Below are 26,999 nucleotides of genomic sequence, written 5' to 3' on the forward strand. Positions count from 1 at the left end.
ATCCCTTCTCAATTACGCTAGATTTATTGTCAGTGACACATGGAATCATCCCAGGTTCAATACGGCAAATACATTAAACGCCCAAATAAATAAACATTAATAAATGAGAGTAAGAATTGTTTCCAAAGCTGCAAAACAGTGGCCTCTATGGCCACATAATTCGATGGGTCACTACTTTCGGAGTAACACCTCCAACTGCTGGCTAGTGGCTAGTACTCAAAGCAATGCAAAGGCAACTCAGAGCGGAGGCAAGCGGACTTTTTCAGAGCGACGTACGCACTGCTTTTTGTAACCAACCACTGATAAAGAAGTAAGGATTTTAACTATCACTGGAGGCTGGAGCAGAGCTGTTAAAGTCGATTCACTGGAAATGTACATCCTCTGTATGAGGTAAGACAATTCTTCAGAACTAATAACTTTATTCGTTGCGCTGCTGATGTTGTATCCCCTGAAACTCACTGTTGGTTGTGTGTTGTTACCAATGGGACCTTATTATGGCGAGTGAAGCGTCTTGGTGTTAGTAATGAACAACTGAAAATCACGTACAAATGCTGCTTTAGACGCCTAGACTCGTCGAGTAAAGAAAGACTACTGTCAACAACAGCAACTTTTAAAGCGGTTGAACTGGCTTCGCTTCCCTCGTCCATTCATGAGCTATAAATGCTTTCAGTTCGTTACGGTTAATTTAACATTCAATTAGGTTGTTATTTAACATTCATTGTCCAGATCAAACCACATATAATCCTATAATGTAAGCCAGCAACCACATGCAAAGTAGGTTATACAAACATTATTATAAACATTCGCTTTTAGAGTTGCTTATGAGTGATAGTGTGCCTTTTGCAAGGGTGTCTTGCAAAGTTAAACAAAAACACCCACATGTTGCATGCAATCTAGGCGAAGCACTTTCTCCCTATTCGTGCTCTTGTCGGTCAACAAAGAAACACATTGATAAGCGTTTGTTGGGTCTGTCAGATAAGTGTTGTTGTGCACATGAGACTTTTGATACATTTGCCCAAAAATCCCCCCTCGTTAACCTGGCAAACGACTTGTGCCATGAGTCTCCTCACATGAAGATGGATCGCTGTCCAAATGCCAAAGGGCCCTGAGATCCGAGGACGAGCTGAAGAGTAAATCGCTCGAACAGATGACTTTTCTTTTTATCTGAATTGGCAGGAGGGGATGTCGGCACTCAGCCCTTTAAATGACAGCCCCCTGGGATCTCTCCAAGTTTCTCTTGAGTGAAGGAAAGCTAATTAAAAGGCAAGGCTTTTGTTTTAGCTCTGGTTTCTAACTCTGGACTATTTGAGACGTGCCAAGCTGTCTATAGACCCACACTGCGAAAAAGTTATTTAAACTACCACTAGCACTTGTTTTTCCTCAAGTGACAAACCTGCCTATGGTGTGACATTATTTTCCCAGTGCAAATAAAGGGGGCCAACGTATTTTTCTGATTTGAGTGACACTATCTGAAGCAAGTGATCACCTGTAGGCAGTAGGCATATCTGGCATGAGGCAACTTGTTTCAAGTAAGTCCTTGAAACAAAACCTAGACTACATCATAAAAAAAGGAAAGAAGGAAAGATGTAGATTTAGTTTTGTATCTGAATCCAGAACAGGCTTTGTCCATCACCAGAGTGAGTCTCCTCTGGGTTGTGGAAGGACTGTCAGGACAGTTGCAGTCAACAAGGTGCTTATGGGAGAACAGTTTAATCCACTCATCTTCATCCTACTCAACTCTGACCTCGTCTCATGGTGTTGTAAAACAGACTTACTTAAGAGTCATTTATACTTAGTTGTGCACTGATCTACAAGCTCACGATGCCTCACAGCGCGGCACATTGTACATTTGTAGGTCTGCTATTTTCGGTGTGTGACTCTGCAAGCATGGATAAATAATGCATTACTGTAGCTTTACTCTGTTGCAGTCACTGGAGTTGTCATTATATTAAAGCTCTGGGTTTGCTCCCCTGAGCCAACATTTGTGGGATTTTGGGGTTCTAAAGGCAACCACATTGCAAAACTATCCATCTTAAGTATTATTCTTAAAACAAACAAAAGCATCTGCCATTTTGTTGTGATAATTTAATAACAATGTTCCCAGTGCATTTGGACATAAATTAGCACATTTTAGTCACAGTGTCACAAATTCAGTCACACCATTCAAGAAACAATGTAGCTGCAACCATGCAGCTGGTAAAAGCCACTGTGTCAGTCTGTTGGTCCAAAATGTTCAAGCTCAAACTGGGAGCTGGTTGCAACTAACCTGAATTACTGTACGTGCTAGTTGAAAAACACATCATGAATTGTACTACTGGATGCATGCATACATGATTAAATGTCTTGTTAAAGTGATAAGTGATATTTTTTGGTAAATTTTTATTTTTTGTTAAAAAGGTTGAAGTACTCTGATAGTAATCATTGCTACAGGGGTTTCTCCAGCTCTTTAGTAAACAGAATATAGTACATTTTCAGGTATGTGACAACCTTTAAGCCAATCAGGAGAGAGCACTGAAAATGCATTTTCTGTTTTAATAAAGAGCTGGAAGAGACAGGGAGACTTCTTTTACTGAACAAGCACTCTATAGCAATGAGTACTATCAGAATATAGAGCTATTTAACACTTATTTTAACCAAAGTAAATCACTTACCCTACCTTTTTAAGATAGATATTTTTAGCCGTGACCATGCAGCTAGTATAATTCACTCAGTTAGTAGCTTATACTATACAACCAAAACTTTCTAGCGCAAACCAAGCGCTAATCGCATCTTTTCACAAATGAGTATGCTTACAGTGAATAAACAAAGTATGGCCAGCAATATTCGATTAAACAGGGATGTTGCATCGTTCATAGTACTGATGCATCCCTGGTATGATGAACTATAATGATATGATAATACACCCCTGTATGTGTCATGTTTCCCTCAGAACCAGGTCATAGTAGAGAGAAGAGAACCCCAGGGACAGGAGGCCCTACATGCCAAACTTCTGTAGACTAAACAAGATGTCATAGGCTACATTCCCTCCCATCTCTGTAAATCCACACAGCAGTATCTGTACTGTGGGCAAGATTATAAGGCAGCATATCTCCCATATCTCCCATATCAATACCCATCTTTCTAATTTTGTACTGTACATTAACAATTTCATGTTGCAAGACAACATTCCTACATGTATTGCGCTTGGCAAATGGTAATACTGCAGTTCAGCTGTTTTGATTTATTTCATCCCATTTACCATTTCATGTTGTTACTCCTGCAAGCAGTATTGCTCATTAAACTGCTCCAGAATCCGCATACAATTACATATACACTTATGGTAAATGTCATGGCCAATTGGGGCAGCAGTGTTTCAGGAGGTAGCGCAGCCATCTGGGAAACGGACCGTCCCCGGTTCGATTCCTGGCTTTCTGTCGAAGTGTCCTTGAGCAAGGCAATGAACCTCTTACTGCTCCCAGAGTGCTAAGTGGCTGAGCATTGTTCCCAATAGTCTGTCAAAGGCAGAGAACGAATTTCCCCATGGGGATCAATACAAGTTAACAAATGCTTACTTACATTACAATTTGTTCCAAGATAGCCCAAACGTTTCACTGTCACATTTTTTTCTCCCTTCAATTTAGTTGTTATATTTGACTCAAATGTAAATCTCTCTGGATAACTTAATACCTCAAATGATTTGAACCTCAAATGATTCAAGGTATTAAGTTATCCAGGGAGACTCGCAATGAGTGAAAGAATAGAATGTATTCCTAGATTTCCAACAGTAGCAGCAAGGTAAAGAAATCAGATCCAGGGAGAGCTGGGTGAAGGCAAAACAAACAAACTGGGAGATCAGGTGTAAATCACCGTGGTTGCTGTGGTAACCAAGCCTTACGCTTTAGCTACACATCCCGCTTGCCTTGTCGGACTCTTGGACACGATTTTAAAAGGAGAGGAGGGGTTGCAACAACAAATTGTCGATTCTTACTCTGGTGGCCCACAGAGCGCTGTGTAGTGATGGCTTTTTCTGTGTGACAGGAGTAGGCTGCCTTAAAGAGGCTATGCCAGCCTGGGAATAGAGCTGTTCTCACTTCCACCAAACTGACTATGACATTCATACGGCATTGGCAGCCCGCCAGAGAAGCAACAAGTCAGCCAGCCAGCGAGTCAGCTTGGTAGTCAGTCTGGGAGTTAGTCAAGTGTGTTCATGCTTCAACCAGCCAAATACTCAGCCAGTCAGTTAGCTATTCAGGCAGCTAACTACTGGCCATTATTCATCAGCAGTGAGCAGGGACCTGTAGCCTCTGAGGACTTTAATGGATTACCATGTTTAACTGTGTTCACAGCTTTGTAGGTTTTGCTGAGTTTAGGAATCTGCTAGTAGCAGCAGGTGCAGACATGGTTTCAACAAGAAGGTCAGGTCAGCAAAAGAGTTGTTTGAAATTAGGTTACACTACCAGTTATAATAATGCAGATCTGTCATATGGGACTACGGCTAGTCTACCAATGCCATGTTTGAAGATTTGGCAACAAAAGGAAAGTCATTGATATAATTGCATCTTCCTGAGTAATTGTATCATTTTATTACTGCACAGAAATCAAGCTTTTTCTTACTGAATTTGCATATTAATTAAGGCTTTTTAAAGTTCAATTCCCCCCCTAAAACATAAAGCACCTGCTTGTAACATTTGGTAAGAGGTGTTGATTAGAGTTGAGATGTCAATTATACTGATTGACTTGTTTTAAGTAGAATGGCTTAAACCAATTAGCTGCTTTGTGGAGAACTTTTGGAACTTTCCCTCTGTGATCGCAGAGTCACCACCCGTTATACTAAGGTACCTCCTCATTTTATATAAAGAATGATGGTTGGTAGTTAAGATACTTTTCTGCATCTAGCTGAGACGTGTTCTTAAATATCTGGTCAAATGTTTGTAAAGGATTTTAAAGTAAAATAATTGAGTGCAGAAATAGACTGCTGGTGTATACTTGCACTGGTACACAGGGAGCAAAAGCAAAGTTGTCAATAAGACATCCAGAGGAGAACCAAGCGTCTTTGGACAGCCCATTCACAACATCATGTCAGTTTGATTCAGTGGCACTTCATAAGTCTTAAATGTACAAATAGATTTGTTGAAATCAGGCATGTAGCTGTTATGCATCAGCAACTCTTCCTCTGCCTCTTTCAACATTTTAGACTTAATGTGTATTTCACTGATGCTGTCATCCTGAGTTGACTTCCAATGACTGAATAAGATCAAATAGCCAACATTAGAAGTAATCAACATGACATAGTACAATGGCCAGAGCCACAGTGTCTTGGCAATATAGTGTATGTAACAAAGTATTCCCGTTTCCTGTGTCTTCAACAAGCCAGGGTCAGTGTGAATGTGGGTCTGTACTCTGTACCTTTTCTGCTGTGATCCCCCCCCCAGAGGAGTAGGTCTATGTACTGTCAAAGACCGTCTGAACCATGCAGCCATCTGTCAGGCTACCTGACACCAAGGCTCAGGCTACATTCCAACTGGCAGTCTACTCACATAGTCTCTGGCAATTGATGACTGATGAAACCCCACATTACATATCAATGTAGCAAAGTGTAAAATCAACAAATATGGATGATTTATTTATTTGACTTCATCTGGTGGTTGTATAGACTCGCTGGTTAAAAAAAAGAAAAGCTATTACAATGCGAGTGATTAATCTTTGTCGGGGGCAGCAGTGGCTCAGGAGGTAGAGCGGGCGCTTGGGAACTGGAAGGTTCCCAGTTCGATCCCGGGCTCCCCCAGAGTTACAGTAAGTGTCCTTGAGCAAGACACTGAACCCCTAATTGCTCCCGATGAGCAGGTTGGTGCCTTGCATAGTTTCCTCCGCCAATCGGTGTATGAATGTGTGCGGGTGAATGTAGTGCACAATCATTGTAAAGCGCTATATACATTTACAATTTAATAACTGTTTTGTTGCTATTTGGATGTGCTGTTTTTGTGTCCTTAATTGTGCTGTTACCACAATGTCCACAAATGTATATCCTGGGACAAAATTAAAGTTTATTGTACAACAATAAACTAAGCTTCCCCTTCGTATCACTGTTGTCAAGGGAAAACTCTCGAGACCAGTCCTGGTACCATGTCCTTACCTTGCAAAGCGCAGCATATGATTTTTATTTCGTTATATACTTTTCTCCAAATTGACAGTAGTGATATAATATTGCACAGTGATATAATATTGCTATCCATTGTCTATGGATCCATTGTCTATCCATCCACAGGAATTTGACTTCCATCCTCTCTTTTCTGGGTCAAGAACAATATCTACGGCTGAGCTCTTCAATATTTCACAATGTACCAGTGTTTGTTTATCAAAGGAGTCTGCTGGGACTTTGCTATGGCTTGGCTTAATTTGTTATGTGCTGTCGTGACTCGTGACCATTCATCATAGCACACATAGTATGTATCCAGTGAAAATATAGAAATTATTGATGATTCTTTTACAAGTTGAAAATTACAAAATAGGCTTAAATATTTTTTTGCTGCCTATGATTCTGGAATCCATTGCATGTAGCTTTTTGGCCTGCCAAACACTCTTTCGAGATATTAAAACAGGTTGGTGGCATGGTTATCTCGTGGTTAGAGTGACTGTCCCATAATGGACAGATCTCAGGTCGCAGCCCTGCTGCAGTTTACACATCATCACACACACCATTGTTGAAATATCCTCGAGCAAGGCATTGCCCATATCTGCGTATTCTCTATAAGTTACCCTGCAGAAGTGAGTGTCAGATAAGTGTAAGCAAGAACTGCAACGTCGGTAGATGTCTTTGTCTTCTTGTTCAACCGACTGCTTTGTGTCATTTGCGTCAAAGCTTGAGATTTTTCCAACTTCCCCCGTTTCCACCTGGCTAACCAGCTGATGACTAACTCTTCTCGATAGGTAGGTGTGTGCATGTTTGTGTGTTTGTGTATGAAGGAACACAATGCACATTGAGGGGCCTTGTGTAAGTGTCTGCAGCAACATGTACAGCACCCGCCCAGAGAGTGACGGGTGGTACAGGAAAGCACCAGGTTTGTTGTCATGAACTTGTGCAGAAAGACAAACAAAAGAGCTGTATGTAACCCTGTTACAATGCTTTATTGTCAGTACTCAGAACTAGTCGTGGACAGTGCACCCTACCCTTCTTTCATGACTTCTTGTTTGCAGATTCTGTACTTGGGAGTTTTGTGTCAAAATAGGGTCTCCACTATTTGAACAAAGACACAATTGACAACAGCACAAAATCAAAAGATCACTTAAGTCATTGCTTAACAGAAATTAGATGATGACGCTTTTGGTTTGTTTGTTTTTTAATGGACATACAATATCTTGGAATTTAAGCCGTTTATTCTTATGCACATCCTGATCCTACTGTATGTTATGAGTGGAGGATTGAGCAATATTTACTCAACCAGCACTACCCTGTGGCAACCTGCACACCAGTAACTTCATCTGAGTCTGTTGATACAAAACATACTACGTCAATCATTTCAGCAAATAGACAAAATAATTTCCCATCATACATTGTGGCCCGTAGAATGTTCTGTGTTTGGATGACTCATCAAACTCCTCCTCATCTTGTGGTGCGCTAGGAATTAGTCTGACATTTCTTTCTATCAAACTGCTTGTCCTACCTTTACCTTAAAGGAGTTATGATTTAGTGTCACAACAACTAGACAAATGTTTCAATGAATTATCTTTTCTTAGACTGGTCCTGTGTGAGTTAAGTAGCACGGAGCACTACAGTAGGGGTGTCGGAAAAAATCGATTCGAATACGAATCGCGATTCTAATGTTGGACGATTCAGAATCGATTCTCATTTTTAAAAAAATCGATTTTCAAATTTATTTATTTTTTTGATCTTGGATTTACCTTTGTGTGTTTACATTATTATCAGTTGATAAAACCTTTACAATTATAAAAGCTACATAAATGTACTCTGTTCTCATGCCAGCAGATTGGAGTAGATCCTGAAATCCTATGTTTTGAATCAAGAATCGTTTTGAATCGAGAATCGTTTTGAATCGAAAATCGTTTGAATCGGAAAAAATCGCTTTTGAATCGAAAATCGTTTGTTTTGAAAAAATCGATAAAAATCGGAATCGTGACCCCAAGAATCGGAATCGAATCGATTCGTGAGATAGCAGACGATTCACAGCCCTACACTATACTTGTGTAGCAGAATGGCTTGTAGTATAGCACTACAAAATCAAGTAGCACTACAAAATCAAGTAGAAAATCAAGCTCATGCCTTCAAAATGGCATGTGCAATATACCCATAACCGTAATAATGTTCACCTGAGTCTGTGAACTCGGGTGAGGTAAGGTTTTAGTTGAATTTTACCCACATTTGCTGGTTTTGTCAGTATTGTTTCTTGACGTCCTAGAAAAGGTCATTTTAAGTTCAGGTTTTTCACTAGGATTGTTTCGGGGGATGGGGGGGGTAGATAGATATGGGATTACTGATTATAATTTGTTGACACTACTTCAAAACCAAACATTTCAGCTTTTCATATATACGCAACTCAACTCTAATCAATCAGAATCATCTTGTCAACTGGGCTGTTATTATAATTTTAACACTCCACGTGATGCACACCTTAGTCTTAACGGATGTTTGTGTGCATGTTTCATGTTTTAAATGTATTTGAGCCTGGTGGTTTCGTTCCAGTGCCAGCTATGAATAAAAGCTCAGAAATAGCTCGGTTGGATAAGCACCTGGTTGCACCATCAGCACCTGCACTGTGAAACTAGGTTTAATCCCTGTTGGGGGACAATGTTATTTGAGGCTGGGTTTCCAAAACTGTCCTGCAACCGGAGAGTCAAAAACATTCATCTCATGGTTGTATCCAGAGCAACATGCAGGTGGTTAACAGGTAGAAGGTGGTAGTTTGTTGCTCCAGCCTCCAGGACACTTTGACAGGACAGCTGGCTGTTGATAGATACTCCTTGTACAGGGCAAACCTGTCATCTTCATGTATAGCACTGCCTCTTCAGCCACCCCCTGCCACCATGTATGGCTTAAAAAGAATGCCAGTTGCTGGAGCCAATCACAACATCACACTTGTGAGATTCCATTCCAAGACAAGTCTCTCTAACCACTGTCACCCTGTTGCCCCAGTCTGAGGTTGAAACGCTGTGTTGGCATGCTCGATTCCTTTTTCTGGCAGGTGACCTGGGGGAAGGTTGGTAATAGACGCGTGCGTGTGAATTCAGGCTAGGCTGTTGTCAGGATACAATGCGTACACATTAAAGGAGTAGTTCACCAAAGAAAGTACACACCCCATGAAGCCTTGAATTCATGGAGATTGTTTTGTTTTTGTCACATTCTTATAATTGCCCTCATTGGAAACAAGACCGCAAGGACTTTCATGAACGGACCTGTTAGACAAAGTATTTTAAATGTAACTGTGCTGTTTTAATTTTTTTGCCTAATAATAAAATATTTAATCAATCAATCAAAATAGTTTGATGACCGGCGGAGTCTCCGGTACGAGACTCAAAAGTATCCTACTGAGTCTCCTATTGACCGATGACCCGGTCATCCAATTATTGGCTCAGGAGGAATGCGACAAAAACAAAATCTTAATGAATTCAAGGCTTCATGGGGTGTGTAATTGATAGAAAATAAGTATTTTTTTGGGTGAACTACCCATTTTTAAGAGCTCTCTCCTGTGTGATTGTGAGACAAAGTTGGTGTGAAAAATAAATCCCAGGCTTCGATGCTTGCTCAGCAGTAGGAGGAGGGATGACCTCATCTGCCGTGGGTCTTCAGTGGGGTAGATAAAGGGAAGATTAGCTTCAGTTTGTGAATGCCTTCGCCCCCTCAAGGCGGAAGCAACATCTGAATAGGAACCTTCCCTGGGGGCCTTGAGCCCCTCCTGCCCTGCCTCTTCTGTGCTACTGATCTAATTCTTTAATCAAACAGGAAGTGGTCTCATCAAGTGTTGCCAGGTCACAGGGGAGGGGCGTGGGGGAGTCGAGCATTTTATGATAAAAATGAATGGGTTTGGAATGAAGCTGCTATAACATCCAGCCGTAATCTGGCACAACAACACGTCTCCTGCCTCAGTTGGTAACTGTCTTATTTGACAAGTTCAGTGACTTCAGCACACTTATATTTAACAGTTACATTTACAGCAGCACAGGTTAACATTTGGCAAAATGTCAGTCATCTGGGAAAAAAAGAGAAGTGAAGTGGATACAGAAAACCGTCAATTCAAAAGAAGCGGAAGGAGAAATGCATGTTTGTGGAAATTGAGGTTGGGAAGCAGATGTGCCTGCTTTAGCAGAGGTATGTTATTTGAGTGGAATCTTTGCACACTTAATTGGGTTTAATTAGGGACTACATGATGTATCACATCCTGTGATGTCAGTTTTTAGATAAATTGCAGAGATGCAGACTTCATGCAGTTTGTTAGGGACCCCTCCTCTACTGATGTGGTGGTAGACTTATCTGTTTAATATAAACAGATGCTGATGAAGGTCCCCTCCAGGTAACTGATATTGATACTGATATTGATAATGTTGCATAACTATGCAACACTAAAGTATCAGTTGATCTTAAAGAGGCACATTTTTGGACTGTGCATATTATTGCAGTTGAATTCAGCTTGAAACTTCTCCCATTAGGAAATGTATGTTTATCAGATCATTGTGTTTTATTATTTACAAAAGGTTATGCAGATAATTATTACTTTAACTCTTAGTTGCCATTGTCAAGTACTACATACTGTACAATGGCATTGTTTACTGTTCATTGAAACAATAGTAACGCAATGAAACTATATTCCATACCCCATTACCCAGGGAATATGTGCAGTTTGTTCACCTAAACTATGTGCAATACTGGACACTTGGGACCAACTGGCACAATAGATCCCACAGCCTGTCTAAAAAATTCAGATTATTTAGAAAAGTGAAAATTTAGCTTCAATGCATTTTAAAAGAGCCCTTTTTCAACCTTATCTTCATATAATTGGAATGCTCATTATCAGATGGCACTAGGGATGGGTATTGGCAACAATCTCACGATACGATACGTATCACGATACTTGGGTCACGATACGATTATATTGCGATACGCATCACGATACTTGGGTCGTATCACGATATTGGGATATATTGCGATATATTGCGATATATTGCGATATATTGCGATATATACATATATCACAACTACATATTGTTTATATATACACTACATATTGAGTAGCTGCAGATCTGTGATAGGTTCTTTGAATGTTTTTCATAAAGCCTGTATCTGAAAAAGCAAAAAAAAAAAAAAAAAAAAAAAAAAGTTTTTTTTTTTTTTTTTTTTTTAATCGCGATATTGATACTGGAGTATCGATACAGTATCGCGAAATAGAATATCGCGATATATCGTGATATCGATAATATTGCCCATCCCTAGATGGCACCATTGCTGTCTAGCTATTGGAAACATTCTTTATCTTCCAGGAAAGTTGGCACACTGAAATGGACGCCATAGTCTTGCATAAATAAAATAATTTATAAAAAATTTTCAAGTTTGAAATTACCACCGCCAATGTCATTAGAGCAAGGTTTCTGAACTGTTATGTCCCCTGCCCAGCTCTGAGAAGCAATTACACCTGCCGATCAATTAACCCTGGCACTGCTCTGCCTCCATGTGTTTGTGTGGGATTGGGTAATGCACACTAAAGTACTTAGGATAAAGGCGCTATATAAATGCTCCATTTACCACTAAAAATGAACCTTAACTAATATTCTTTATTGAATTAACTATTCCATGTCATTATGGCACCTGCCAAACCTGATGTATTTTAAAAGTTCTTGAGCCAGATGTTTAGTTCATCCTGTTATCTATAATATTCTTGTTACTATACAGATATTTTGATTATATTACATTTTTGTTTTTGGCGAGCACTACATGTATGCATTTATTGTATACATGACCAGCAATATTTGGGTTAAAAAACCCTATTCATCACAATACATGTATAACAGGAAAACGTTTTGTTTAGTTCATATACAGTCCATCTGGACCTGCTCTAGTATTTAGTGATCATTGCAAATATTTTGATTACAGCTTTATTTGTGTTGCGAGCACCACATGTATTATGTTTTATGCTAGCTAACCTTTAGACATACTTATAAACCTCATCCTAAAATCCCTGTTCATCGCAATGCACACAACATAAGGTATTTGTCACCCAGTGTGTACTTTACATTGAGGTTGCTTACAATTCTTGGGTCTTGCCCCAGAGACCAGCTTGAGTCTTTTTGAAGAGCTTCGCTCATCTCTTATGCTGGTGAACTATGGAGCCGGATCGGGTCAGAAATATATAATTCATGCAGTGTGTATTTGATCACCGTGTGCAACTCCTCTTATAACTAAGATGGCTGGGGGCATTGTGGTATTCCTGTTTTCTGTAGTGAATTGAATAAAATACTTTGCCGATGACAGAAATAAAACTGCATCAACAAGCATTTCTTCTATTTAAAAGGGGAGTGGGCGGTCCATATGGTATATATTTTCTAATCCTAAGAGTAAATTGATAGGATGGGAGACTGTGAAGGGGAGGGACAGGAAGAAGGCATCAGTGAGATTCAGTCCCAGAGGTCTTTAATCACTACACCATCAATGGGGAATAAAACGGAACACTTACTTGAATCCTTCATTCCCTTAATGTGTGTGAAGGAAATATTCGTTTTTGCTGCCAGTGAACATGTAAAGCACAATTCACTGTACAACAGTAAAAGTTAAATATAACACAGTATGCAGTGAATTACAATTACCCTGTGGGAATCTTTAAAGGGCAGTACGCTGGGAAAATGAAACATTATCACCCCCGGCTGCTGTAACATGTCGATGTAAGAATGCTTTTGACAGTTAACATTCAAATCTGTGACATTTGTGTTATCAGTGTGTTATCAGATCCCACCTCCCTGTTCGGAATTCCCAGGAGTCTCCGTTGATGGAGTCACTATCATGATTTTCAACATTGGCTTCTATATTTTTGTAGGTCTGTGATTCCATGCTATAACACAGAGCAGTCTTCTGTGTGTGTTTGAAATGCCAGCAAAGCAAAGTGGATCTGAAAAGTCTAAAACTATACTTAACTATAACCCTTATACTGCCTATTTTATATTTATATTTTTGGAATTCTTTACGTTTTATTTCAGATGTATTCAGTGAAAGATATTGAATGTGGAAACTAAAACCCTTAATGCCTATTTTTTATTTATATTTTTTGTTATATGCTATGCTTTATTTCAGATAGATACAGTGACAGAAAATTCAGGAGAGAGAGGTGGGATGACATGCAGTGAAGTCAGATTGGACCCAGGATCAGCTGTGAGAACTGAAGCCTTATTTATATGGTAAGTACTCTGTAATACTTGGTGGCTGTGAGATATTCAATTCAATCTTTATTTCAGACTCAGGGTCCATACAACAAAACAGGATGACAATCACACAGAGATAAAAATTAATAAAAGCAAGAAAATAAAAAAAACACATAAACAGTCCAACTACAGCTGTTCATAGTCAGTAGAGGCTGTTACGCCAATGTCTCCATATCATGGAAGAGAACCGAGTAGAACTCTTGACAGGGTTAATTAAAATCTTAATAACATGATTGTCAGACTCTTCAAGACGACATATGAATTTGTACATAAAATTTCTTAACAGGGCTTGACAGGTAGGTACCCCCAGGTTTACAAACAGCTGGCTGGCACTGTGCCATCTTGGTACCCTCACCAGCAACCGTAGAGCATCATTATATGCAACTTTTAGTTTTCGCATGCTGCTAGCTTTGTAGTTACTCCATAGGTGAGCCGTATACAACGGTGTACAGAAGGCTTTAAAGAGTGATACCTTGACATGTACAGAGCATTTGTGAAATTTCCGCATTAGTATGTTTGCCTGGGCATACAATTTGCATCTTTGTCTATGGATGTCTTTGTCATCTGAGAGATCATCGGATATACAGTGTCCAAGGTACTTAATCTCACTGCACACAAGTAGTATGTTGCTACTGAGAATAAAATGAGGAAATACTGCCTTTTTATCATCTTTACTTCGCACACTCATGATGCTACTCTTCTTGGCATTATACTTAATATTAAAATCAATGCCATACTGGGAGCAAACCCTGAGAAGCTGTTGTAAGCCTGCACTGTACGGGGAAAAGATAATTAAATCATCTGCATACATAAGGTGGTTGACAACAGAATTACCTATGACACATCCAGTTTCAGATAGTCCTTATTTGCTGCGTTTACAGCAAAATGGCAATCTTGACTTAACAAGACCGGGAACGCATCTGTGAGTGCCACGTTACGAGCTTGTAAATCTGCTATTTTTGAAAAATCGCAAACATTTGTGCAAATCTTTGAAGAAGAAAAATAAATAAATATATATATATATATATATATATATATATATATATATATATATATATATATATATATATATATATATATATTATTTACATTTTTTTAAGTGAACATTTGTAACTCAAATCTTTGCTTCTGGGGGTCCCTGGAACTAAATATTTTGAGATGGGGGGGTCTGCGGCCAAATACATATCAAAGTTTGATAACCACTGATATAGTAACATATATATATTTTTTTAACTGCTAGGATTTTGAATACATTTTGTAGAATCGGCCTCAGGTCTTAATGGGTTAAGAGAATATGAATCGGGTTGATATTTAGGTCGCCATAGACCACAAGGGGCAGGCCAGGCCTGTGCTTCACCATGCATCATCATGGTTATAAGTGAGCAGTGTGCTGCTTACAGACAAGGACAGGACACGACACATGGCTGTGTGGGCACTTTCCACAGGGTACAAATTCAAACCACCACTGGCGGGCATGAAACGTAATCTCTCTGCTGCTGATGACTCCGACGAAATAACACTCAGCGTGCCCATTGACCCTGCTGACCTCTTAGCCAGAAAGTTATCAATGCCTCATTACAGCTGTTAGAGGTCAGCCTGACCCATGTGTAGTTCAGTGGTTAGAGCATGGCACTAACAGCCCTGGGGTTAAGGGTTCATGTGTAGTTCAGTGAGTCACTAAAAGGCACTGACAGTGTTGAATCTCCGCTCCACGCAAAAAAAGAATTTATGGCACTGAAAGACAATTGATTATGATAATAAAAACAACGACAACACTATAGGCTAATTAAATTATAGAGCACCTTTCAAAACCCAAGTTACGGGGCGACCTGAGAGAACCGAATGGTTAGGGAGTGTGCCACGTGGATCCGAAATGCCTTCTACAGCGTGTCCCCAGTTCAACTACCGGCCCACTGGACCTTTTGCTGTATGTCTTTTCCCTGCTCTCTGTCCACATAGATAGAGCATAAACATTACTAAATAAAAAGGAAAAAAATAAATAACGATTACACAAATAAATGAGCAAAGTACAAGAATACAAGTTATTGTGCAGATAAAATGAAAGGTGCTGTAAATACAAACAAAGCGGAAAGATAAACCTAACAAATAATAAATAAACTGAAAATACAGTATATAGAAAATCTGAAATACAAGACCAGGATTAAAGGCAATCTTACTAAATGGCAATTATACTATATGTGTAACATGTTCATGTTTATAGTGAATTGCTGGATAGTGAATTGCTGGGAAAGCATGCCGTGTGTTTTCAAGGAACACAGTCAGTCATTAGGCTGAAGATGGCGGAAGTTGGCCAGGGTTAATTTGTATTATTGAGCAGTCGCTCAGCACTCTTCTCCTCTAGCTTAATTAGACTGAGATTGAATGTAGATGAAGCAAAGAGTGATCTGACTACTGACCGGATGAAATGACCCCTCTGCAACAAATAACCATCTTAATTTATCTTCATTCACCCATCTATTCAGGATAGACTTTATATACTCAAAGCTAATTTCACTACAACTCATCCCTATCTCAGGAATGTTGTAGAAAGTGGTGTCCTCTTAAATATTTGTATTCGATTATTCCTCTGTATTTGTCCACTTATGACAGATATGATCAATTACTTTGATGAAATTTAGATTTGAGGACATTATATTACTTCATAATAATGTTACTGTTACTTCAATATTTGGGGCGGCCATAGCTGAATGGTTAGAGAGCCTGCATGAGAAACCAAATGTCCCAGGTTCGATTCCAGGCCTCAGCGACACCCAAGTGTACCTGAGCAAGACAATAACCCCTAACTGCTCCCTGAGTGCTACAATCAACTGCTGCTCACTGCTCATACGATGGGTAAAATGCAGAGGACAAATTTCACCTTTATGTGCATTATATTATGGTGGCACCTGTTATAGCACCACTATGAGGCTGATTTGGAAAATGTGTAGTGTGTTCTTTGGCCTACTGGGAGTGTGCATTCAAGGTTTGATGTTGAACACTTCAGGATTAACACACGGACAGGGCTGTTAGTCTGGCAGAGATAATCATCAGTGTTAAGTTTCACTTAGAGTGTACAAATGGAACCAAATGGACCAGTTGTGTGTGTGTGTGTGTGTGTGTGTGTGTGTGTGTGTGTGTGTGTGTGTGTGTGTGTGTGTGTGTGTGTGTGTGTGTGTGTGTGTGTGTGTGTGTGTGTGTGTGTGTGTGTGTGTGTGTGTGTGTGTGTGTGTGTGTGTGTGTGTGTGTGTGTGTGTGTGTGTGTGTGTGTGTGTGTGTGTGTGTGTGTGTGTGTGTGTGCGTGCGTGCGTGCGTGCGTAAAATGATTGCTAATTACACTGGTGACTGAGCATGTGGTCTGTGCTTGTCAGGAAATGCATTAACCCTTGTCTGAGAGCTAGGAAGCTGTTGACTGCTCAGGGCCCGACGTTAACGTGTTTTCTATTCTCCAATCCACTTCAATATGGTTGCCTCTAGGTAACCACAGTCTTGATCTTGCTCACCTCTATCATTTAGTATTAGCAACCCCAAAAGTTTGCCGCGTTTCTCATCCTACAGTTTTCGCGGCACACACAGTCACACACAAGTTGTATGTCAAATTGACTGGCTTCATCAGGAATGATTTGCTTGTATTTTGCTAAGCGATGTTTTAGTAGTAAAGTGCTGATTGCATAGGCGCCAAATTATGTGCGCGCTCCTGGGGGCTCAACTCGAATCGAGCGCCAACCGCCGTAAATATGGGTCGCGTGACAGATATTGTGGTGGGGGCTCGTCATTTCTCCCAGGGGCTCGAGCACGAAGGCCCCCGCAGGATCGGCGCCCCTGGCTGATTGTGGTTAGCTTGTAGCTCTGTTCTTTTTGTCACTTGAAAATATTGCATGGTTTTGATTGGAAGAGCTTAAGTCATTAAATAAATGATTGTTTCAAAAGAGCTCAGGATTGTTTAGAACTTGTGGTTGTGTGTGTGTGTGTGCACATGTGTGTAAGGGGTGCTGCTCACTACTAATCCCTCTGAATCAGCAATCACTTTTTGGAGGTTAACTTGCTTCACTCAGCTCAGGCAGTAACTCATTCTGTCACACGGCAGGCACTGTTAGACTTGACGTGTAAGCGTTTAATCCAGATCAGCGTCTTAGATATGTTACAGCCAGATAATATGCTGCACTTACATTTCAGCTGGGTAGCTGATGCTCTAATCCTGTGAAAATACTAGTTTGCAGGAAGGGGCTTCATATCGTCTCATTCAGGGACATGGTATTATTGATGGAAACATGAGTTGTGTAGGGGTCAAACTTGTGACAATCCAATATCCAATGTCAGTTTAGCATATTTACTGTACTGACCTTTTCAGTTGTTAAAAAATAATACTAATTAAAAAATTATTGAAATCAAGGTTAAAGTTTGAAATAATTGTGATATAGATTTGAAGTCATATCGCCTAACCTGGCCCCTAATACCATATATATACTTTATGCCTGTCTACTGCCTGACAAGATGCTATGGTTTGGCACTATAATAAAAATATTAAAATATTTATTGCCATTTATTGCAGAAAACTAATGAACTCATTCCCTTGCCAAATTTGTTTTTCAGCACTTCTTGTGCCGTCAGATTTTCTAACGAGCCAAACGTCACCGCAGATGGCACCAATACAAACATTGTGTGTGATTGGTCAAAAATTCATATTCCATACTTAATGGACTCAACTAATGTAACATTCATCGCTCAAAGTGGAGTCACATTGAGTACAAATAATTTTCGGTTTTGGCAAACTGATTTTCTTTTAAACTTCTTTTGAAGTATGCTACAGCCTTGAGTCTTATTCTTTTAGGCATTTGTACAACAAACACACACACAGGTTGAGCAGTCTCAGATGCAGAGGAGAGAAGTAGGCTAGTGGGTGAAAGAGAAGACTGTGTGTGTGTGTGTGTGTGTGTGTGTGCGTGTGTGTATGTGAACTGTTAAAACTATTTAAGCGAAGAATGGCCTGAGGATGCCAGGCCGCATTGAGACATCAAACATGCATTCTCCTCTCTCATTCAATCTAGCTGTCTGTCTGGACTCTCTGCTTCTGTCTTGTTTCTGTCCTGCTAGTGCTAGCTCTCCTTTCAGTCCAGTCTGCTCACTTGCTTGCCATCTGCCTCTCATTCTTGTCTGCTTCTACTTAATCCATTATGCTTTCTATCTGCAAGTGATGCTCCGATCGATCGGCCACCAATTTAAATCTGCCGATTTTCATTCAAAATGACTTGATTGGTCGCTGCCAAATTAACCGTTCCGGAAAACCGATCCATTAACCACTTAACTCTATAACTGCCAAAGACGTATAAAAAACGTCCTGGAAAAAAAAAAAAAAAAAAAAAATTAAAAAAAAAAAAAAAAAAATTAAAAAAAGATTCTCTAATTATTTAGTATTGACACCTTTTCGATATTCCAAACGAATAAGGAGATAACAATTTCCAAAGATTTGCTGCTCCATCCACTTCAATGTTAAAATTGAAACGGACAAACAATTCACAATGTTTTTTGGTTTGAAACCACTGGTTTTGAGCTATTTTCAAACATCAAACAACACATGACAACAAGGTCAAATTGACCTCGTTGACATTTGTGAAACCACACCTGAATCTCATCTGTGATTAGAATTTTTCTGGGGATCAATCATACTTGAGAAAAATATTTTGTGGCTATGCGAAAAGGTACCAAAATCGGTCAAAACCCTGGCAAAGGCTACAGACTGTTCTGAAAAAACTCTGGCAGGGTAAGAGTTAAAGGCCATGGGGTCGGTACCGACCCCATCGGTATCGTTCCAAAATACCATAAGGTTTGTTTTTCTCTTGAATATTATGAAGAAAGAGAGGCATAGTGGTGTTAACTAAACAATTATTGTTTTATGGAAATATGACACGAGTCATCTCCTGGAATGTGTCTGAATGGGGAAAAAACTTAAATAAGTTTGTCGGAAGTTTGTCGAATACATGACCTTGTGGTCCAAAGGCAAGAGCTCTACCGACTCTCACACCCGGACACGAAGAAATTGTATGTCCTGCACATATTTTTCCAGTGCATACTGCAGGCCTTGTTGACAGGATTTGGAAGAGATTTTGAAGTTCTCATTCCAAAAATGATAGAATATTTTATGTGGAAAATTCATGATATTCCCATTCAAATCAATGAGCGAGCCTGTGGTGGGGGCGGAGCTTAGCGATTATCAATAGTAGGCCAACTAAAATAAAGAAAAAGTGGCTTGCAATTCTATTAACTTTCTCTATAAACTACTTTCTCTTTACCTGCATTAACACTTTCCCATAGCTTTTTAACTATGTTGATAAGACACACAGTCAGCATGATTGCAAACAATTGCACTATAAATCAAGTGTGGGGTATTAAAAACAAATTCCCCCGCAAAACGGGGTCCTGGTATAAAACGTTTGAGAACCCCAGCTTTAGAATAAGCTTCAAATCCTTCATTACCAACTTTAAAAAGTAACCAAAAGCAAAGCGTGCAAAGGTGGAGCCAGAGCACCTGGAGACAATAGATAGAACTAATGATCCTGGTGTGCTGTAATGGGAATCACCTGCTGACTTTGCAGTTCGGCGATATGGCCTGGAAAATGCAACGATCCTCAGGGGAACTTCCAAACCACACTGACTCACCTGCCAGCTGCACAGGAGCCCCCCCCCCCTCCCCCAACACATACATGTACCTTTTCCAAACCCGTACTGGCACAGTATTTTCCATTAAGCTATGTGCATGCATGTTAATGTCTCAGTGTAAGCATGCTAGAAGTGTACTGGTACTGTAGGTTCTGTAGGTCCAGTGTGCAATACGCTACTGGTGCTTGTGGTCAGGCCGGTATGCATACAACCTGTTCATCAATAGCCCGTTACGACAATGGTTCTCAAAGCGGGGTCCAGGCCGGGACTCCCAGGGGTCCTTCAGGGGGTTCCAGGGGGTCCCACCCGATCTGCTCAGCTCCAATTTCGAAAATAGCACTCATACCTTTATTAAAAAATATATATTGACAAATCTTCTCTTACGTGGGTTCCTGCCGCAAATTATTTTCCAATGGTCAAAATACAATTTGGGGGTCCTTGACATGAAAATGTTTGAGAACCACTGCTTTACGGTTATGATACAAGCATGGCTAGCTGGTACAGTTGCCAGAACTATTTGGAACTCGTTCAATTTCTAAGGGTGCTGGCAGAGACTTTGTCATTATGTCCTTTTTCTGCACAGACACCTGCTCAGTTTTCTAGTGCAAAACCAAGGGATGCTGACGGTGCAATGTAACTATGCCATACCAAGTGGTGGCTTTAAATCATGTAATAATGTTTTGCAGGTAGGCTTGCTACAGGTAAAGAATGAGACAGAAAAACCTTTGCCCTCTCTTGCCTCGCCTAGCACCTGCTCCTTGTAGTCCACTGAGAGGACTGAGGAGCGCTCTATAGTTAATGCTAGAGACAGAAAAATTGCAAACGTTGCCAGAATTGCATCGTCTTTGTTCTCTTCTGGGCAATATTTGCATAAAGCATAAAGCAGGGACGGATTCAGCTCTCTGAGCAAACAAATCATTTAAGATACTTGTTTTACAGTATTATCTGAACTTAAAGGTTAAAAGTAACCAAGCCGATGTCTGGCCGTTGATGTGCCTGTGGCTGAAAATGTGTTGTAGATTGTGTACATGAGCTGTCTGTGTTAGTGAGGCATCTGCATGGATCGTTCACCCAACCCTCAAGCTAAATTGACGTTGGCATTGATAAGGGCGGGCCTCTCTTGCATTTGCCCAGTGAGTGTGTGTGTGTGTGTGTGTGTGTGTGTGTGTGTGTGTGTGCCTTTATACCTGATGTCTGATCTCCCGTTGTTAGTCTGTAGTAGTCGGACAGGAGTTAGGACAAGTGAGTTGGGTGTGTAAGGGCCTTAGTGAAGGCAACCAAAGCTAAATTATCTAACTAGAGTTTGGGTGTGAAAGGTTTTAGGCTTTTTGTTATTTAATTTCCATGCAGACTGACTGTAATCCTGACGACAAGCAAGTTTAACCATTGAAAGAGCCTTCAGACCATGCCTCCTTTTGTGTTTTCATTCATCCCGAGAGGATGAATGCACTGCAGCATGCTTTCACATCAGCATTTACTGAAGAGTAACTCAACAATAGTCTTTGAGAGATGGGAGAGTGTCACTTATTAATATATCCCACCCGATTCTATGAGAATTTGACTACAGGAGAGAGTTTTCTTTTCATTAATATACTTTTTTGGTGGCGTGAATGCTGTCATTACAAATCAGGCTTTTTAAGAAATATTTAACTTTAGGATTATTACTAAACTAACATGACTCGTATTTTTTTGCATTTATTTTTTAATCGTTCCTAATTCCCTTTGTACTGTAGTCCATTGATGCTGTGCTGTGCAAGCATGTGTCACTTGCGATGCCAGACTGTCTGCAAGTTAGTTTCTTTTCACCTACCAGAGTTTCACCAGGAGGTGTTGCAGAGGTACACGTTATTCTTCTCAGTTCAGCTCCCCAACCCGTACGAGTTGCTAGTGCAGTGTAGGCTGTACTGCAACTATTCTATCAATTTTTGTTATTAATATAATTGAATAATCAAGACTCTTTTTATATCAAGTTCAACCGCTTACTCTTTATTTTATACATAGTCGCACAATGGTGTCATGAATTCTTTTTGAAAAGTTGCATTTTGCGAAGTGTTCCAAGCTAGTAGATCGGCAATTTTGTACTATTTTTGAATCTTTTCACCTACACTGACATGCCCAAAATAAGGACAGATTATTAATAGATTATTTTATTAAATTATCGATACTCAATCATTTATTTATAATAGATTCAGTCTATTAGTTCAATCAACTGTTGCGACCCTAGTGCAATGGCAGACATCGCGTGTGTGTGTGTGTGTGTGGCCTTTATACCTGATGTCTGATCTCCCGTTGTTAGTCTGTAGTAGGGGACAGATTATTAATAGATTATTTTATTAAATTATCGATACTCAATCATTTATTTATAATAGATTCAGTCTATTAGTTCAATCAACTGTTGCGACCCTAGTGCAATGGCAGACATCGCCCTACCCACACAGCTTCTCTCCCGTGAACGTGAACATGGCCAATTGGGTTTGTTGGAGCAAGCCGGAGGCTCCGTGGAAGATTCCAACCCCTAGTCTCCACTGTGGTGGGCAGGTGCGGTGCCATCTGAGCTCCTTAACATTACTCTTATAACATTTGTTAGAGTAATGTTAGCAATGCATATTTATCACTTATGTTTCCACATGAATTCACCATACTTATTTCTTTGATGTGCTGTGCACATTCACACATACTTATTTCTTTGATGTGCACATACACACAAACACACTAAAACCTTAGCCTCGGTCCACTCCACACATGTGCTGACACCGTTGTTATTCTAAGCTCCTGTCGGTTTTCACTGATATAAAGTTCTATTTGATTTTGAGCTGAAAGTTTAGAGGCACTACACAGCTCTACCCATTGAAAGACTTGAAAACGTACATACTGTACTGTACATGAACTCGCATACAGTCACACACACACACACACACACACACACACACACACACACACACACACACACACACACACACACACACACACACACACACACACACACACACAGACACACCCCGTCTATCTTCAGTGGGGTTGGGAGCTTGTTGATTTTGGCATGCCGACACCAGGCCAGTTGCAGCACAGTTTCTGTACATGGGAGTGTCAACTGGTCCAAACATCTGCTGCTCATCACAAGACGCTACGTATGCGCACACACACACACACACACACACACACACACACACACACACACACACACACACCCCCACACACACACACACACACACACACACACACACACACAGACATGTACTGTATGCTTCTAATGTAATCTATTACATTATTTTGTATGCAGTATTTGCATTGCAGGAGCAATGTAGAAGGTTTTGGTATTTAGTTAAGTGGTTCTCAAAGTGGGGTCCTCAAGGGTGTTCCAGGGGGTCCCCTGCTAAATTTGTTATTACAGCATCACAATCATTTCAACCCCTTTATCCATATTTTATACATTGGCTTTTGGCTATTAAAAAATAGCAGATATACAAGCTCACAGCATGTCACTCTGTGCCGCTCTGCGAGCTTGTACATCTGCTATTTGTGAGAAAAAAAAGAATTATTGTTAACGCAAATCTTCTCTTTTGGGGGTCCCTGGAACAAAACATTTTCAGATTATGCGTCCACGGCCAAATCCATAGCCATTTGGGGGTCCTTGACATGAAAATGTTTGACAACTACTGTATAGGTGACACTTTCCTCTTATCCAGAGCAAGTGTTACCACTTCTTTGTCTGTAAAAACAGACAAAGAAGTGGTTTGTTTGTGCAGAGCCTTGCCGTATTTATCTTGTCGAGTGGCTTGAGTGGGATTAGGGTACCTTTTTATGTCCCTGCCCCTAAACTATGGGGCAACACTTACAGTATGTGCTTTTTTTGTTTACTGCAATTTACTTGTTTTTAACTTGCTTTTTATATGGCTATCATGTTGTTTTGGGGTCAAGTCTATATAAATAAAGATGACTTGATTTGACATACAAACACACTGCAGATGTTCTGCAGCGGTGCTCTCTAAAGACCACCATACGCTGAAGATGTTCTGCAGCGGTGCTCTCTAAAGACCACCATACGCTGAAGATGTTCTGCAGCAGTGCTCTGCAAAGAGCACCATATGAGTGCCTGTCGTCCACAGCAAATTCTGAAACTGTCAAAATGGGCCTGAAAGGGTCTTACTGTGACATCAGCAGTGGGCCGTCCTGTCAGTTAAAAAAGTCCCAAAGCCATGGAGTTTAATTTGAACAGACAGTGTCAATTTGGGACATGGTGGTGTTACGAGGTGTATGCCCTGTGACCTGTGTTGACTTTCTTAGGCATATTTACATAACATTTTTCAATTAGTTGTTACTAATAAAATGATAAAGGAATTTCGTTTTTTCTCCGGAAATCACCAGGAGTCGCATAACTCAACTCCACTACATAACCTAGATGTGAACATAAATTTTCCTTGCTCAGCTAACTGTTCTGCTATGTGATTTTTACCATTTTACTCTTAACCCCTGTCTGCTCTGCTGCAGGCTGGGAATTCCTTTGTAGTTCTGGCAAAAGAGGAATGTCACGAGAAGTGGAGGAATGATCTAGGACTAGGTTAACATTTTTAGATTTCAGACATTTATTCAGTTGTTTGCAATGAGTGAGACAGCAGAGTGGAAACACTCCCATATCCCTGAGCTATTCTGATGGGATCCCTGGACAGTTATACTACATCAAGAGTTGTGCCGTTAGCTGAGACTGAAGGCCAGAGCGATTTAATGGGTGCCGAAGATTAAGCACATATTTCTAGCCCAGATTCCCGACATTATTTATTTTTGTTAAAATATGTGTTAATTTGCTCTATATCCTGAGAACACATACAAAATACAGGATAAACAAGTAAAATTGGAACTGATGAAACAAATAAAATGAGCAGGACACTATAAAATTGAAGCTGATTAATTATCTTGACGGGGTTCTCTCTCCTGAGTGGATAAAAACATGTATTTTCTGTTTAATAAAGAGATGGGGAGACACCTGTTACTGGACAGAAACTCTATATTAGGGTTGTCATGATACCAGAATTTAAACTTCTATTCAAAGTTTTGAAGATACTCGATACCTAGCTAGATTTGAAAAAGATAAAGATAAAAGATATTCGATACCTAGATACCATAGTAAAAGGGGGAAATTGCTTTATCTTCTATTAGGAAGAACTTGCACATGGTGCTGTCACTGAACACAATACATTTGTAATAAAAAACTGTACTGCTATTTGGTTTTTCAGGACAATAATGGTAAATTTATACTCCATCACGCATCACTTGCCGACAATAGCTGTGTCACATTGTTAGCTTGAACATCTATTCTTTTCGGCATGTGACACAGTCGTGTGATGAAGTATAGATTGATCGCTTAGGAGAAACTCGCCACCACATTTCAGCTTTGTAAGCCACTTGGTTTTCATGAATGATTATACACTTTTTACTTTTTGAACGAATGCAACTGCATTACCTCTCTCTCAAGTGTTTGAAGAGATTTGGATGCTGGTCTTTTATGATGTTTAGACATCAGATCCGCCCTTTTGCCTTTCCATCTGCATCTGCCTCATAGACAAACTATTACCAAACACCACTCCGACTGTCTTTTTCGACTAATGTTAGGGACCATGACTAATGAATCTTTTCATAATAAATCGCTTCTCACTGGTAGTGTTTACATCCACACGTGCATGCATAGTGCAGCTGCTGCGGTGCAAGTGATATTCACATCATAACAGCCACAGGGTGGGGATCAGTGGATTTTCTTAGGTTGAAAAACTGATTGTAACTGATATTAATAAATATATAATGAACAGATCGTATTGTTTTCAACATATAGAATAGAAAAAGTATCAAAGTATGGATACTTTTTTACAACCCTAGTACTCTATAGCAATGATTACTATGTAGAGCTTTAACTATTTCACTCTCTAACAACAAAAACATAAACCCCCTTTTAAAAGGAGTTAGGCTAATGGTACGTTTTGCTTAGGAGTCCAGGGTCTGCGGTGCTCTCAAATCGATAGGAACTTGGAGGCTGTTCCACAGGCCCGGTGCTGCCTGTGTATGAGTTGCACGGCTCGGGTAACCAAGTACTGTGAGCTGATGGTTGTGCTCCACCTCAGCAATCCATCTCCCAGGGCTCTAGGGCCATTGAAAAGTGGATAGACAGTAGACAGCCTCGTCCTCGGCCGACACTGACAATAAGGCACTCCGATCTACTCACTTACTTGTATGTAATAAATATTCCTGTGTCTCTAGAATAGCCATATTATTGTTCTTTTTTTTGTCGTTGTGCCAAACCACTTATTTGTGGGAAGTTCAAGGTAAATGGAAAAAGCCATTATAAAGACACAACTGAGTAAAAAACATATACGATAGCAGTGAAGCAGGGTGTTAATTTTAAAAACCAGTAGCATGTGTGCTCAGTCATCCCTGCCTGTGTTAAATAAAGGTTACTGAATGGCACACTGATCTAATGGTTCTCTCATGCAGACTGGTTTCCTCTGTTCACAGGAGTGGGGCAGCAGATAGAATTAGTCATGGCCTCGGTGTTGCCAAACAATCTGGCTGGCTCCAGATGCTGTCTTTTTGGCTCATCCTGCCTGCTCCCTGTGTTGACTTCTCTTTATCTGTTCTCTGGGGTTGCACTGTGCGGATAAAAACACATCATTTCAGACTGCGTACTGACACATGTTGCAGTGACCTCACAAACAGACTGAAGGGCCATTGCGATACATGCTACGACGGGGCTGAGCGACATGTTAAATATTGCAATAACAGAAGACTTTATACCTATAAATATCACAATATCTGTTTGGAAAATCGCATGTCAAATTTTCTAGTTGATAAACATATCAATGTTACCAAGTCCTATACTACTATAATGAGTAGATTTTCAACATGCCATAGCTGTGTTGTCTCTTTTGTGTCAATCAATAACTAAATAACTAGATTCAATATGA

At 40.1% G+C, this 26,999-nt stretch overlaps 1 protein-coding gene across 3 annotated transcripts in view; it reads left to right on the forward strand.

Annotated features, from left to right (window-relative positions):
- The first annotated feature begins 238 nt into the window (after positions 1 to 238).
- Positions 239 to 26,999, forward strand: part of sipa1l2 (signal-induced proliferation-associated 1 like 2) — a 94,513-nt gene continuing 67,752 nt past the window's right edge. For all 3 annotated transcript variants that reach the window (XM_080415133.1, XM_080415136.1, XM_080415134.1), the window contains exons 1-2: positions 239 to 390; positions 13,268 to 13,371. The gene's annotated coding sequence lies outside the window, so the exon portion shown is untranslated. The remainder of the gene's footprint in view (positions 391 to 13,267; positions 13,372 to 26,999) is intronic.

This window comes from Gymnoscopelus braueri (genome assembly GCF_963280865.1).
Source record: "Gymnoscopelus braueri genome assembly, chromosome: 2".
NCBI classification, from domain to species: domain Eukaryota; kingdom Metazoa; phylum Chordata; class Actinopteri; order Myctophiformes; family Myctophidae; genus Gymnoscopelus; species Gymnoscopelus braueri.